Genomic DNA, 9468 nt, shown 5'->3' with positions numbered 1-9468 from the left:
CCTAGCGGGGCTGCGTTGAGGGCAGTCAGCACACGCACGACCGTTTGGGGGAAAACGAGCATGGAGATGTAGGGAAAAGGAGTCGCTCGGAGGAGCGGGCATCTAACATTGGCATTAAGAGGAATGGCCAACCCTTCGCGCAAGAGGCACCACGAGAACAGGCAAGCTTGGAAGAATTTGGAGTGCACAAAGGTTGGGATGGCTGAGTTTGAGCTACGGCTCAACGTTGACAACTATACTTGATGGTGCTCTAGGCAAGCGAGGCGCTTGGCAAGAATGAGACCATGCAAGGTGGAATGAGTTGCTCAACGACCAAAAGAGTTATGCAAAGCTCACAGAGGTGAGGGGAATTGCTAACTCGAAGAATTTGGTACTCATGCATGGGCTTGTATGCGGACGATGGAATGTTCGTGGCCATCCCAAGGCGACCGAGACTCGGCGCCATGGAGCATTGAAACTTTCTCTTCGGCATGTGAAGGATACGTCCGTAGGAGGCTGAAGTGTGCAACGAGTTCAGCATGTTGCTAGGCCTTGAGGGGTGCAGTGGGGACTGTATTGACGGAGAGTCGCAATCTAGCAAGTGCGTTTGCAGGAGGCAGAACAATGCACAGTTTGTTCAGCAGATCGGAGTAGTCCAAGGGGATGGTGGTCTCCGAAACGAAGAGAGATGTTGTTCCAATGGGACAGTTGTCCAGGAGGGATAAGTCCCGGCTCTCCAGAGGGAGAATCATGTGCGACGGACTGCACAAGTTGAGGAGGAGTACCTCAACAAACAACTCCACGAAGCTCAATGGACCGAGCAAGCGGCGAGGAGTCGTTGCATGATCTCGCTCGAGAGAATGCATTGGTGGATGCATTGCGAGATCAAGTGGGGGAGCGACCCAAAGCAACTCAAATGGAGGCACACTTGGAGTCGATATGGAGATCGGACTCAAGAGAGGGCTGACCCGTGGAATGGTGGACGCAAGGGCCACCATCGACTCAATGCAAACACGAGGAGCGGAGCAACTTGGGTGTAACTTGGCGAAGTACTCAAGCCGCTTGAAGGGAGCCAGCATAGAAGTTGGAACATGGAGCAGAGGCACAGTGCTTTCCCTAGACAGAGGTCAAGGACATGAACTCTGGCAGAGGCAGGAGTAGAATCATGTTGTTCCATGGGTCCTTCATTCTGACGGAGCGGGCTCATCTTGCATGGTGCCAAAGACGAAGGGAGCTTCTGTAATATCCTCCACTTTTAAAAATGTATTAATAAGGATTTATATGTAAATTGGGGGACCTATATGTAAATATAGAAATTACAAGGACTAAACTGCTAAGTTGCAAAAAGAAAAAAAAAAGAGGGGAAAACCGAAAATTCGGTATTATCCCACCGCCTTCCAGAAACAGAGTGAGCGGTGGGGCGTGAGGAGAAGAAGGAGAGTGGTTGAAGAAAAGAAGAAGAAGAGGGAAAAGAAGAGAGGAGGAAGAAGAGAGGAAGAAGAGGGAGAAGAGAAGAAGAAGAAGAAGAGGAGGTGGCTGCAGCGAGGGCTGCAGCGAGGGCTGCAGCGAGGAGCTGTGGGGCGTGGGGAGAAGAAGAGAGGAAGAAGAGGGAGAAGAGAAGAAGAAGAAGAAGAAGAAGAAGAAGAAGAGAGGAGGATAGCTGCAGCAAGGCTGCAGCGAGGAGGTGTGTGGGGTTGGGGAGGAAAAGGGAAGAGGAGAAGAAAAGAAGGAGAAGAAGAGGGAAAAGAGAGGGAAGAAGGAGAGGAAGATGAGCAGCGGAAGAGGTTGTGATACCTCTGTTTCCTGCAGAGGAAACAGAGGAGAGGGTGTGTGTGACGTCGGGGAGAAGAAGGGGAGGAAGGAGAAGAAGAGAAGAAGAAGAAAGGAAGGATAAGGAAGAAGAGAAGGGAAAGGAGGAGCTGCGGCTGCGGCGGTGGCAGCTGCAGCTGGAAGAGAAGGAGAGGAAGAGATGGTGAGGAAGAAGAGAAGAAGTAGAAGCGGGTGAAGAGGCGGCACCTCTGTTTCCTGCAGGAGGAAACAGAGGAAAGGTGGTGCTATACGTCGGGGGGAAGAAGGGGAGGAAGGAGAAGAAGAGAAGAAGAAGAAAGGAAGGAAAAGGAAGAGGAGAAGGGAAGGAAGTAGCTGCGGCTGCGGTTGTGGCAGCTGCAGCTGTGGCAGGGAAAGAAAAAGAGAAAGGAAGAAGGGAAGGAGAGGAAGAAGAGAAGGGGCTGCGGCTGCTGCAGTTGGAAGAGAAGAAGGAGAGGAAGATGAGCAGGGGAGGAAGAAAAGGCTGTGGCCGTGGCTGAGGCTGCGACTGCAGCATGCAGCTGGGAAAGAAGAGAAGGAAAGGAAGAAGAAGAGAAAGGAAGAAGGGAAGGAGAGGAAGAAGAGAAGGGGCTGCGGCTGCGGCGATGGCAGCTGCAGTTGGAAGAGAAGAAGGAGAGGAAGATGAGCAGGGGAGGAAGAAGAGGCTGCGAGTGTGGTGGCTGCGGCCGTGGCTGCGACTCCGGCTGCGGCTGCAACGTTGGCTGCGGTAGCTGCGGCAGCGGTGGTGGCTGCAGTAGCTGCAGTAGCTGCTTTTGGGAAAGAGAAAGAGTAGGAACGAGAGAAGGGAAGAAGGAAATAGTGCAGTGGAAGGGGGCTGCGGTTGTGACCGCAGTTGCGGTCGTGGCTGCGATTGTGGCAGCGGCAACGGCGACGGCTGTGGCAGCTGCATTTGGGAAAGAAAAACAAGGAATGAGAGTAAGAGAGAGCAGGTGACTGTGCCTCGATGTTCGACACGTGATGTAGTTACGAAGAAAGGAAGAAAACGGGAGCACAAAACGAAACAGAGAGAGCACACGGAGGAAAAGTAGAAAGATTGGACTGGCACCTTCCTTGGATATTCAGATCAAAATATTTGAAAGGCAAGTTCCCTGATCGTTTCTCCTATAATTGTTCTGATATTTCTTATTGCAAGTTCCCGATTCGTTCCTCCTGTAATTGTTCTAATCTTTCCTATTGCAATTATCCTGATCTTTCCTCACTGCAATTTTATCTCTACATTTGCTTTGAATATGAGGAACTTTGAATTGTTCTAACCTTGCATTTGATATATCTCCTGTTTAGACGTAACGATTCGAATCTGTGCAACTTCTGAGATTCTGACCTTTTGATACCGCGCTGCCTATAAGTCTTTGTTGGAAACTCTGATTTGTTCAAAACTGATTTCATTGGAAACTAGACTCGTAGACCTTTCTTTGATATATGGATTGAAAGATTTGGAATCCAAACACCTGTCCAGTTATCTGTTGAATCTGACATTATGAATTCTGCCAACAGAGATTTTGTTCTACGACACTTGCTTACCAAATTATTTGTAACTCTCTCTGTTGGACAGTTCAATTCATATGAAGCCTGTCTTATCTGAAAGTATTATCCAATGATTATTTCTGAGTAAATTGGAGCACGTTTGATAGTTTGAATCATTTGTTCAATGTGCCTTCTGTATTCTGCCAGAAATCGAGCTTTGGTCGATTTCTCATATTCTGGTTTCATTCCTTTGGAAATTGATATCCTTTAGCTTTCTTATTCAATTGAGCTTTATATTACTGCTTTGAATTCTTGTATGCTCTTGTCCTTAAAATTATTGCATTCTTGAAAACTGTTGTGTAACGTTTATGCTATATCGTATTGACTCATATAGGCACATGTATATCCTATTGTTCCGCATTTGTTTTCGATATGTGCCTATTCCAGTTTCATCCCTTTGGACATTGAATTCATCAAATCTTCTTATTGAATTGAGTTATATGCGATTGCTTGGATTCCATATGTGCCCTTGCTTTCAATTCCTTTCAAATCTGAATATACTTGTGAAAGATTATTGCTTACTTCGGATTTATTCGTAAAGGCACATGTACGCTTTGTTGTTCCGCGTGTGCTTCCGATATATGCTGCTTATTGTTAAAACTGCCCTCTTGTACTCTGGTGTGTGGGATTGTCTAGACCTTTGCCAGAAATGGTAAAGGATATGCGCTTGTTGCCCGCTATGTGGGATCCCGCTATGAGGGATATGCGCTTGTTGCCCGCTATGTGGGTATGTGCTTAGAGCCTGCGATGCTCTGCCGGCCCCCTTTGACTTCACCTAGACGTGGGTGGATGGAGCTCCCAGACGTGGGAGACTTTTGTCAGGTGGTCATTCAGAAATGGATGAATCACATTCTGACTGAGATCCCACTACACCTTCTGTATGTTTGATATGATATCCAGAGCTTTGGTTATGTGTTTCTGTACATGCTTTGGATAAGATTGATATGTTTGCAACGTCAAAGACGACGTTTGAGCTTCCGTACGGTATTTGTTATTGATATGCTTTGAAATGTTTCATCCACTGTTGATATGTTTCGAAATGTTCCATATGTCGTTGATATGCTCCGGAACATTTCATACGCCATTGATATGCTCCAATTACTCTGTGCTCCATTTGCTATGAACTGATATGTTCTGAAATGTCCTATCTGCCATTGATATGCTCCAATTACTCTGTGCTCCATTTGCTATGAACTGATATGTTCTGAAATGTCATATCTGCCATTGATATGCTCCAATTACTCTATGCTCCATTTGTTATGAATCAAATATGTTTTGAATGACTTGATACATATGATTTTGTAACTAATGAAATGGTATCCTTGAGAATTCTTGTATTCTGCCTTACATTATGATACCTTACTTGTTTGAAACCGTACCTTTTGTTCTGAATATGTTTTGTCACTTGCTGAGCCGTCTTTGGCTCACTCCATTGATATATAAATCTTTCAGGTCAGCTTGTCACTCTTCGAGATGTTTGATTTGGGGCTGAGGCAGTGGATAGCTATTCAGAATTATGGGCAAGTCTTGTCGGTTATTATGCTATTGTTGTATAAGCATGTTTTGTATGTAATGAAATGTTGTCGATGAATCGAAATGGATATACTGTGTAAAAGTGTTAGAAGATCTCTCTTATTTGGAATTTCGGAATGTTAAGTCTAATTTATGACGTTATGAACTTGTGGTGAATAGTTGGAGTTCTGATTGTATAATTTATTTAGCTTGTGGATTTATAAATGTTGTTCATGTTTGTCAAGTTGGCTTGGGTTGCCATAAATGTGAATTATCGAGTGATGTGATATATGATTTTAAAATGCACAGGTTTTATGGATGTGAATTTGATTGAATGTTTTTCAGTGTCCTCAAACGTTAGTTTGGATCCTGGATTGGTCTGTGATGAAAATTTTAAAAATCATGGATATTTTGAGGGACGTGACAGCTTCGGGGCACATGCACCTTATCTCGGAGGAGCATTTGATGGAGGAACTAAGGCGACTCAATTTGCGGAGGCGAAGTTGGGTTTAGAAGGCCTTAGCACGGGGCAAGAGGACGCGGAGGTGGGTACTTTTGAAGAATATGCCACAGTGTTGCCATTCAAGTTGCCATGAAGGAAGCGGTGCGCAGCGGAGATTGTGCTGGTAGGGGCAGAGGCCCAGGATCCAGACAATGGTGCACTAATTGCAGCGAAGTCGGGGGACTTCGGGAGCTACTAGGCGACGGACTGTCCTAGAGCGGTGCTTCATCTCGGTGTGACCCAAGAGTGGGTGGATGAAGGTCGATTGCCAAAGGAGCGAACAAAACCGAAGGTGGAAGAGACCCTGCGATGGATTGGCAGAGGCCACACATGGAGGGTTCACAATTCGAGTTTATTCCACAAGGATCAGAATGCAATGGAGATGTCACCAGGAGGCGACATGGTGCAGTAGATCGTGGTGGGACAGTTCGTGGCAATGCGACACACACGACATAGTCCCGGGAGGGACTAGATCATATGGAGGTATGATCGGGAGCTACTGGAAGCTCCACTTTGGTGAACAACACGACGGTAAGAAGGGCTATGGATTCAAGGAGTGAAAGCCATGGTACCGCAGAGGCGGGTCTTCCGTGCGTGCATCGAATTTTGCATTGGATGAAAACCTTGGCCATCAGCATATGGGGGCTGTGTTCCACCAAGGGAAGAGTTCGAATGCAAGTACCAGTGAGTCCCATGGGAGGGACTTGATCATGCAGAGGTATGATCGAAGCAGCTGGAGAGTTGGACTGCTCCAGAGCCCATATTCGCTTAAGGGAGCCCGACAAGTCAGAGGACAAGGTCGAGTAAGCGAACGTTGCTACCAAGGAAGCTAAGGAGAACAGAATCGGTGCAGACCCTATAATGCGATGGTAGAGGCCATGCATGAAAGTTGCAGTCTGTCTTTCCATCGACCAAAGGAGAGCTGCTTGGAGAACACAGAGGTGTTGAAGCAGGGGGTCTAAAAGGGCGAGGAAGCGATGACGAGCCCAGAGGGACTTAGCTACCCAAAATCAAGCATCAGTTAGAATGGAGGTGGACTCAGAGGAGTGCCACAGAGACATATCTACTGATCATGAAGAAAAGGGATGCAGATGCGAGGCAACGGATAGTAGGGCTATGGGCATGGCAGCGCCATGGTATCGCAGAGGCGGGACTTCCGTGAAAGTCATTGATCCCTTGCTCTCATGGAGGGAGAGCACTTAGTCGTGAAAGGGGCCGAGGAGGTGGAGCATGCAGAGGCAATCTCCAAGTACCGAGACAAGGCTGAAGGGCAGAGGCCGAGGAACTTCGTAAGACCGGTGTCAACAAGTTTCTCATCAAGATAGCCGTAAGTGAAGGACTTCGGGTCATGCAAGAGTGCACGACCAAGGAACGAAGCAAGCAGTACGTAGTGCTGTACCTTTGCTACTCAGTGGAGTAGGCGGCAGGGTTGATGGAGAAGTCGGTACAATCCCAGAGGCGACCTCATCTATCAGAGAATTACTCCAAGTTGGGGTGAAAACTTCCTGCATTCCAGAAGTTCAATGGCATTGAGAAGGTGAATCACAGTAGCTAACTCAACGCAAGGAGTGCAAACACTTCAAGTGCTTCAGAAGTGTGAGCAAAGAGCAGGCGAAGGCCAGTAACCGACTCGATGCATGAAGTACAACCTCGAGGAGGCGGGCGAAGTCAAGTAACCTTTGCCTTCTCAACTCTTAAGAGAATGGGCGAAACCGAGTACCCCAATTCTCTTATCTATCCAGCAGAGGAGCTTTGCACAAGTTCAAAGACCCTTCGAAGAGAATGGAAGACAACAGTTGTCAAATCCTCACCAATGGTGATCAGTGCTACTGAGAGTAGATTGTCCGCTTCATTTCCCAACGAAATGCCAATCGAAAGCGGAAGTGATGCGAACCTACTTGGATGTGACAACTAACTGAAAGAAGAGTCAATGAGCTGATGTTGTGGAGGAAGGACCCAAAACTTCAGAAGTTTGCGAGACGATGCTCGTTAAAGCTCCAACAAGCATCCACCCAGTTCAAGCAGCATGAGGAATTTGAGAGACTGGCGCAGTAAGGATGGTCTTTTCCTTCATCTGGGGGATCCGCAGGAATCAACAATGATCAACACAACTCAGCCAACCCCACACCAGAGTCAGAGTCATTGGTGAGTTGCAGCAGCATGGCAGATCAAAGGTTCGACTACTCAAAAACAGCAGCGGAGAGCAACTGGGAGCCAGGAGGCGCATTGCAGCTGGAGCAGATGATTGAAGACTCAGCAAAGGCGAGGAGTTGCAGTGTCGACAAAGGCTTCGACGAGGACGTCGAAGGGATAAGTGGGGGAGAATGTCACGGACAAACTTCTAAACAAGATGTTTGATGTAATGCTCATGTATGTCCGTGTCTCTTGGCATGTTCTTGCCTTGTACAGAATGTAGAGGGGCGGCCGAAGGCTTAATAGTCCCATTTTAGTTGGGTTGGTGGCCTCTTTAGGCTTGTAAATAAAGGTTGTGTCATGTGGACACGTGCGAGAGATTTTCGGTCTGTAATGGACCATTTTACCCTTTGTTGTGCCACTGTTCAGAGCTTGTAAAGTCTGTTTGTAATTTGCATTGTCTATGAAGTGTTTTTCGGAGATGTTTGCTTATGGATCCCGATTGAGGCGTTCTCTCTAACCCGTTCTCTCTTTTGGTGGTCCGAAGGGACAATGGGAGGCTTCGGGGAGGCTGACCTTTGCGGACGGACACGCAAGGGTGCCGCACGACTTAGGCAAAACCAGCTAAGTCCGTGACAAACAGTCGGCGGACTTAAGGAGAACGAAGGGCGGACGTAAGGAGAACGAAGGAACGCCTGTGCCCTCACAGCTATAGCAACAGCGATTTGCTCGTGCTCTACTCACGAAGTCTCTTGCTTTAAACCATTCTTTGCATCGATCCAAGATTGGTATCATTGTCAGGAGGAGCACCATCTTGCGGGGGCATGATAGAAGATAAGATTTCTCCAACTTGATAGAAGATAAGATTTCCCCAACTATATGAGGAAATCTCTCTATTCTGTTTATTCTGTTGAGGGAAATTCTTCCTCTTAATCTGTATAAATAGGAGAGGGTTGAGGAAAATTCTTCCTCTTAATCTGTATAAATAGGAGAGGGAACATGTTAATATATTCAAGCTAAAGCTATTTCATTTCTACAATAAAGCTTCTTCAATTATTGTTCTTATCTTCTATTCTTTTTATCAATTAGTTAATATCGAGTCAACGAGGATGATTTTATGATAGAGGTGTATCTCAACTTGACAAGTCGAGATCAAAAGTCATGTATTTAGATAGTGTTCGGTACTATGTATGTAAATAGTACAAATATATTAAACAAAATTGTCTAAAAAAAAAAAAGAGAGATCAATGAATAGTGCTATCTTATTACGGAGGTGATGGAGATGTCCTCAGTTTTAAGGGTAATGATATATCTTTAAAAAATAGTTGGTACTTAGATTTTATTTGGGTTACAGATATTTGCTTCTAAAAGGTTTAGTTTAATTCATGGAATGATAAATTAATTAGTAAGTTGAATTTGGATAATAATTCGATGATGAAAGCTATAAATGAAATCAATTTCCAAAGGAATAAAACCGAAATATGCAAAATCGACCAAAGCTCGATTTCTGACATAATTCGAGAGGCACATTAAACAAATGATTCAAACTATCAATTGTACTCCAATATACTCAAGAAAGCTGTTATAGAAATATATTTCAATTTATTTTCTGATAAAATAAGTTTCGTGTGAATCGAATTTTCCAACAAAGAGTTACAATTGATTTAGTAACCAAGGGTCAGAAAATAAAATCATTATTTTCCAAAGATAGTGAAGAATATATATTTTTTGAATCTTTTAGACTCTTAAAATTATGCCTATAAAGTTTTTTTTTTGGTGAAATTTTATAAGTTAGTTAGGGTTGTAAAATTTTGGTAGGAAAAGGAATCCTTATTGAATTAGGATTTATTACTATAAATATGCTATATATTTCAATATCTTGGTGAAAGGAAGAGGCCTAGAACACTATATGTTGGGTGCTCTTGGAATTTTCTCATGGATTTAAATGGGGTTAAAAGAAGAGTTCTTAAGAATTTATATAAGAGGGTGTA

At 45.1% G+C, this 9468-nt stretch overlaps 1 long non-coding RNA gene across 1 annotated transcript; it reads left to right on the top strand.

The window, feature by feature from the left end:
- Window positions 1-1383: 1383 nt before the first annotated feature.
- LOC135678384 (uncharacterized) lies at window positions 1384-5086 on the top strand. The gene is made up of 2 exons (XR_010514928.1): window positions 1384-2885; window positions 4783-5086. It is a non-coding gene; the product is annotated as an uncharacterized LOC135678384 (long non-coding RNA).
- The last annotated feature ends 4382 nt before the right edge of the window (window positions 5087-9468 follow it).

This window comes from Musa acuminata, chromosome BXJ1-1 (genome assembly GCF_036884655.1).
Source record: "Musa acuminata AAA Group cultivar baxijiao chromosome BXJ1-1, Cavendish_Baxijiao_AAA, whole genome shotgun sequence".
NCBI classification, from domain to species: domain Eukaryota; kingdom Viridiplantae; phylum Streptophyta; class Magnoliopsida; order Zingiberales; family Musaceae; genus Musa; species Musa acuminata.
Note: the sequence above shows the minus strand (reverse complement) of the source record. Positions and strands in the feature narration are given on the sequence as shown.